Genomic DNA, 6,104 nt, shown 5'->3' on the forward strand with positions numbered 1-6,104 from the left:
CTTTGCTCGAAGCCTGCAAGCAGTACCTGTTTCTTCGGGAGAAATTCATCCAAGGTGGTAATTTTTCACTGAGGAGGAGAACGAAGGTCACTCAGAAATATTCTTTTCTCCAAGGAAAAACTGTCTTAATTTCTCTTTTAATTTTAGGAGGGATTAATCACCTCCTAAAAAAACTGGGAGAGCAGAGAAGCAAGAGCATGTGGGTGAGCATATGTGAGAAGGAGAAGGCTGGGGACAACCACGTTTCAGGCTGGCTGTCGCACTGATTTGCTTTTAGAAAGTATTTTTTAAAGGAAAAAAAAAGAAAAAGGAACAGGTGGGCATCGGTTGGATGGAAACGATCAGATCCTCACCACCTAATACATATCACCAAGTATATGTGTGGACAGACAGGTAGGTGTGGTATGAATTAAGGGTTTCAGGAGGTTATTTGAAAGCCAGGTTCACCAAGTGGCATCACAACTTAGCTGCGTCAGTTTGTCTGGGCAAGGGTCCACAACCAGAAGCTCCTTTGGCTGGTGCTGTTGCCGAGAAGTTGTGTGGAGCTGCATCCTCCATAACGGTGCTTCTGTCAACTTCTTGGCCGTCTACCCATCGGGCCCAGATCTGGTTAGCTGTGCAACCTGAGAGTAGTATCCTATGCCTGGCAGGTATGAAGACCAAGGTAAATAACCCTCAATAGAAACCACACTTGTTAGGGAGAGAATGCGTGTTGGATTTCATAATTCACCTTGGGACTCATTCACCAAAGGCTGCTCTGAGCCTGTTAGTGCCGATGTCTATTTTTAACCCTGATTCCAGTCAGCTGTGGGTCCCAGTCCATGCATGTGACATGCTGTCAAGCATCCTTTTTTTTTTCTTTAACATTTAAAAAACTACTGTGAATTTTTTCAGCCTCCTCTCTACAGCAGTACGGGGAGAAGCTGAGCTGCTCTGCCTGCGGAGAGGTTTTCCATTCCTCACAGCTGACGGTTTTCAAACCATCCCTCACTTTCTGCCTTGTTTCTGTGCATCAGGGATCCAGTTTGGCAAGCACACTGGACATGGGGGTGCCGACTTGGCAAGCCTCTTGGGTGGTGACACCCACTTTCCCAGGCATGGGGACCATGGGGACCATGGGGACCAGAGTCCCATGCTCCTTAGGAAGCACAGCTTTTTTTTCCAGTTCTAATAGGAAAGTTCCAGTGGCTTTTCATTGGAGAGGTTTTTTTTGGTACCTCCTTCCCGACCAGGTCTCCCCTCTGGGCTGTTTGAACTGGCTGGTCGCCTGCTAGCAGCACAAGCCTCCTGAAGGCAGAGGGAATTTTTTGCGTACTGTGCAGGAAATTTGGAGCCTTTTAAAGTGAAAGGAAGCACAGAAATGCAAGATCCCATTGCTGCTGTTACCAGAACTGGGCAAACTGGCCATATTTGCTTTCCAGCCTTCTGAAGAGTCAGAGGGCTCAAAGGTTCACGCAAGTAAAGATGTTTTACTGTGTTTGGGAAGTCAGATGACAGAAGCAGGGAGGCAGATGATCTCATGGGAGGAAAGATGAGTGGGATGAGAGGGATTTCTATCCCTCCCTATGGGAAGTAAAACTTTCCATAGATATAGACCCTCTGCCATACTCTTCATCAGCAAAGCCCAGGGGTCCAGAGTCTGTTAGGGTGATGAGGAGTAAGGGGAAGAGAGAGGGAGAAGGGCTGCAGAGGCTGGAGGTGGGGAGAGAAGAGGAGAGGAGAGGAGAGAGGAGAGGAGAGGAGAGGAGAGGAGAGGAGAGGAGAGGAGAGGAGAGGAGAGGAGAGGAGAGGAGAGGAGGAACATGGTAACATCTGAGGCAAGTGCAGGCAGGGTCTGAGCAAGCCTGCAGCAGGGAGCTACAGAAGGGGCCCCAAGCATTGGTACTGTTCGGGAGCTGATGGAGTATGAAGCTGTGAGTGGGAGCTATGGGAGGTGTGTTCAAAGCCAGGTTCCTGGGGAGCCTATCCAAAAGGCTTTACTGAATATGTTTGTTTATACATTTCCACCTAACTGGGGTTAATCTGCTTTGTGTTTCAGCTAATCGGCTGGTTCAGAGGCCTAATAGGTTGGACGGGGGGGTGTTTTGCTCTTCTCCTGTTTTCAGGCCATGGAGTCAGGGGAGAGCAACTGCTGTGGAGAGGCTGAGAGCTGCCCGATGTCAGGTCTGGTGGAAAAGTGCCTTATCCCTTGAGGAACGGTGCTGGGGAGCAGATCCCGGGGGGCACTAGTGCCTTTCTTCTCACTAATTGGTAGGTCTCGTGAAAATAGAAGGATTATTGGGGAAAAACTCCACCTCAGCAAGAGCCTGGCACTAAGTGAGGTGACTGCTCTGTAGGGGTCTGCTGAGCCTCCCAAATCCTGGTGGGCACCATCCCCAGCTGGCCCCAAGCCCTGCCCTCCCCCTTCTGCCTCGGGGCTCCACCTTGAGCAAAGCAGATGCGTGGGTCAGGCACACACGTCTTGTGTCCCTCTGTCCCCTGTGAACTTTTGTCTTCTGGGAGCCCTTCTGAGCCCATCTGCTCAGGGACTGTTGTTATTTCAGGTCCCTTTGCTCACTCAGGGGGTGAGTCATGGGCATCTCATGCAAAGTCTTCCTTGTCGCTTGAGGTTAAAGGAGAAGCTGTTGCCACCAGAAGCACATCCCGCCCTCTGAGGGTGGAAAAAAATAGTCAGGAGGATGAGCTCAGCCGTGTGGCAAGAGCCTGTTGTACTAAGGGGAAGCTGCTGTAAATGCTGACCCTCCTGCCAGACCCGTGCATAAAGTGCTATTCGTGGGGGCTGTAGCGTAGCCATGGGACATGACAGCAGTGGCTGTTCCACCACTTTGGACCTCCCAAGCTCAAGGCTTGTCAAGGAGATGTCTGCTCTGGCGCCTTTGTGCTTGCAAGGTCGAGGATGGGTCTGACCCCTTCAGCGTGCCACATGAGGTGGTTTCCAAACTGGTCCCTAAAAAAGCCTTCGTTGCTCTAGAAAACTGCTGCAACGCTCATCCTGTAAGTCTCTCAGAGGAGACAACACGGCTCTCAGAAAGCTCTCAGTTCCTGGGTGAGAAACAAAAGGGAGTGCAGAGCCTTATTCAGAATCCGTAAGTTGTGTGAAAGGGGCAGAACAAAACCCGGGCTGCCTTCAGGGCCGCTTGCACACACTCTCCCCAGCAAGGCGATGAAGCCACAGGCAAAACAACACCGGCCATGCGATGACACCCAGCTAACTGGTGACAGACACTCAAGGTCCGGCACTGTTTAATCACTGTTTAATCACGGCAGATGAGACCTTCCTGTTATTCAAAACTGTCCTTTCACCAACTCGCCCCCAGCCACCCCGGCAGTCCTGTAGCCCATGACTCGGCCCTGCCTCCCCTCCCTGCCAGGGGCTGCAGGGGGACCCGGCGGGGACCCTCCGTGGCTTTTCTGACCTATCTGAGCATCAGGGGTGTGTGTGTGTGTTTTGCATGCACACAACCCCTCAAAAAAAGGGCTGCCCTCGAAGCCTAACTCATGCGGGCTGGGGAAGGAGCCTCTGGCCGAAGCCAAGGTCAGGCGAGTGAAGCAGCTCCAGCTTTTCCCCCGTGCTGTTTGTGCAAGGCACCCGCTGCTCACGCTTGGCCCAGCTGCCAAGCCCGCGGGGCAGTGATTAAACCTCCATGCCTGGCACCGGTGCAGCAAATACAGGTGGTTTCCAGTTGAGCTTTTTCACCTCCCTTCTGCCAGCAAAGGCAGAGTGAGCTGCTGCCTCGGATGTGGCTGGCCTCAGGCCTCTGAGTGCTGTGGGGCAGCCAAGGTGGCTTCCCAAAATAAAAGCAGGTGCGCTGCGAGGCTTGAGCCAGGCTTTGCAGGCGATGTCTCAGCCTGTAGGCGAGGGCCATGCAGCAGCTTGGTCAGGGGCACACAGGAGGGTGGTGACCGGGCACCGCCAGTGCCCCTGAAGACACCTGGAGGCGGGTGCTGAGCCCCTCCTTCATGGGTTGCTGAGTCAAAGCCCTGTCTCACCACCCACCCACCTTTGCATGGGGTGACCAAGTGAAGTGGAAATACTGTCCAGCTGGGAGGCTGTGCCATGCCACGCTCTGTTCTGGCAGAGGCCAGCGGACATTGCCTCCTCTGTGCTGCAAGTCCAGCAGCTGGGGTGGAGGTGGAGAGCGGCTTGGTCAGCCATGACCAAGTCAAAGGGCCCTGGATGCCTTTGCTGACCCGCTGCTCTTCCTCTCTGCATCTGGAGTTCAAGCCAATAGCAAGTGCACTGCCCAGGTGCTCTCCAAGCTGTGCCCAGGCCCCTGTGGCGCAGCCCGGGCTCATTGCCTTCGTGATCATAACTCTAGCCGATGGTCCGTGCCTGCTGCTCTGGCTGGGACCAGGCTCTGGACAGACCCACCCCATCCATAGTAGTCTCAACGTCATGGCAGCAGCTAGGTAGCCCCATGCAGTTGATGCTGACTCTATAAATGCGAGAGGAACAGAGAAAATACTGTTACCGTGGTGGCCTCAGCACTGAGAAAACTGCTGAAATGAACTTGGCATTCAAATAGCTGTTCCACTTCTGCACCACGAGGGGAAAGAAGGGGGAAGGAAGAGTTTTGCCTGGCCTTGTTCACACAGTTCCATGACCTCCCAGAACCAGGTCTCTAAAGTGGTATGAGGGGCATGTTCAGGTCAGTCATTATAAAAACCTGTAACTTTTTTAGCCCAAACATTATACTCCACCTTTGGCGACATGTAGTAATTTTAGTCTCTAATTACTGTGTATTGCTTAGCTTGTAAATATTGCCCAACATCTAGGGCCAATATAAAACATCTCTTGTTGCCTTCACGACCTCCCCGGCCCTGGTTACCTGCTCCCTTCCCCAAGCATCAGAGCCCTGTTTGTCCCAGGCACGGCTCCCTCAGTCCCTCATCCAGGCAAGGACGTTAAAGCAGTCACAGCAGGGTGAAGCTTTCCTTTAACATTAGCCAGTGCTTGCTCCAGGCTTGGCTGCAGAGTAGTTTTCTTTCAGGAGATCACAACTAGACTGGCGAGTGACAGCATGAAATGCAAGAGATGCTCCTGGACTGGTGCGAGATGTCCAGGTGAGGTGTTACTCCAGAGCAGCAAGCGCAACCAAGAAGTGTTCCTGCACAGCGTGGCTTGGAGCTGGCTGCAAAGGAGCCTCAGCTACCCCACAGCACAAGGACGGCCTAGTGAGGAACCATGTGAGCTCGCAGGGCACGGGTTCAGCTCCAGCACAGGTGCTCAGAGGTACGGGACCCCTGCCCTCCCTCCCAATATTCAGATCTCAGCTCAAGAAGGCCACCAGCAACCTGACCACACTTTGAAAGTGGCTGTGCTTTGAGCAGGCAGCTGGACTTCCAGGTGTCCCTCCTCACCTACATCTTTTATTCTAGCAAGAGGCCCACTGCTAAGGCTGTTTAAACCTGAGATGCCAGTGGGAAGAACAGGTTCCTTTCTTTTTTTTGCCTGCATGAAACAAGAAACACTGATTTTGCAACTTCATTGCAGCAGGACTCTGAGGAAGTCTCAGGCACTATCAAAAAGTTCAAGCAAGTGTCACGCCTGGGTGGAACAAGTGTCATTCCTGCATCGCTGCTCTATCATCATCAGATCCAGTAAAACTCATCCCACCTTCTTCCTTCCTCCCTTACTACAACTCCCTCATCTCCCCTCCCCAGCTAGGATCACCTAAAGCCCAGTTGCATCAATTCAGCTGTTAGCATGGGCAGACTCCAACAACTGGAAGACACTATGTGTTTTGTTTTTTTTTTTAATTATCTCCAAGTGGGGGTTCCACATTAGACCATCCAAGATAAGTTAAAACAATTGCCCCCTTCAGCCTCTCATTTTTTCATTCCCTCATCCTCTCTTTGCTATTTGAATTTATATTGTTCAGTACATGAGAGAAGTGACCTGGCTTTAAAATAACACCTTAAAAAAAGAAAAGTAATGAGGAAGGAGGGATGACAACATGGAGTTTTAACTGCAGATCCTTTCAGTGCTGTGGTTTAGAGTGATCTTTCGCAGAGGTAATCACATATCTAAGAGGGGCACAGAACAGCAGCTCAGGAATAGGATCAAGGGCCTGAAGCATCTCCAGGTGGCTTTAGCACAACAG

This window comes from Nyctibius grandis, chromosome 23 (genome assembly GCF_013368605.1).
Source record: "Nyctibius grandis isolate bNycGra1 chromosome 23, bNycGra1.pri, whole genome shotgun sequence".
NCBI lineage: Eukaryota > Metazoa > Chordata > Aves > Nyctibiiformes > Nyctibiidae > Nyctibius > Nyctibius grandis.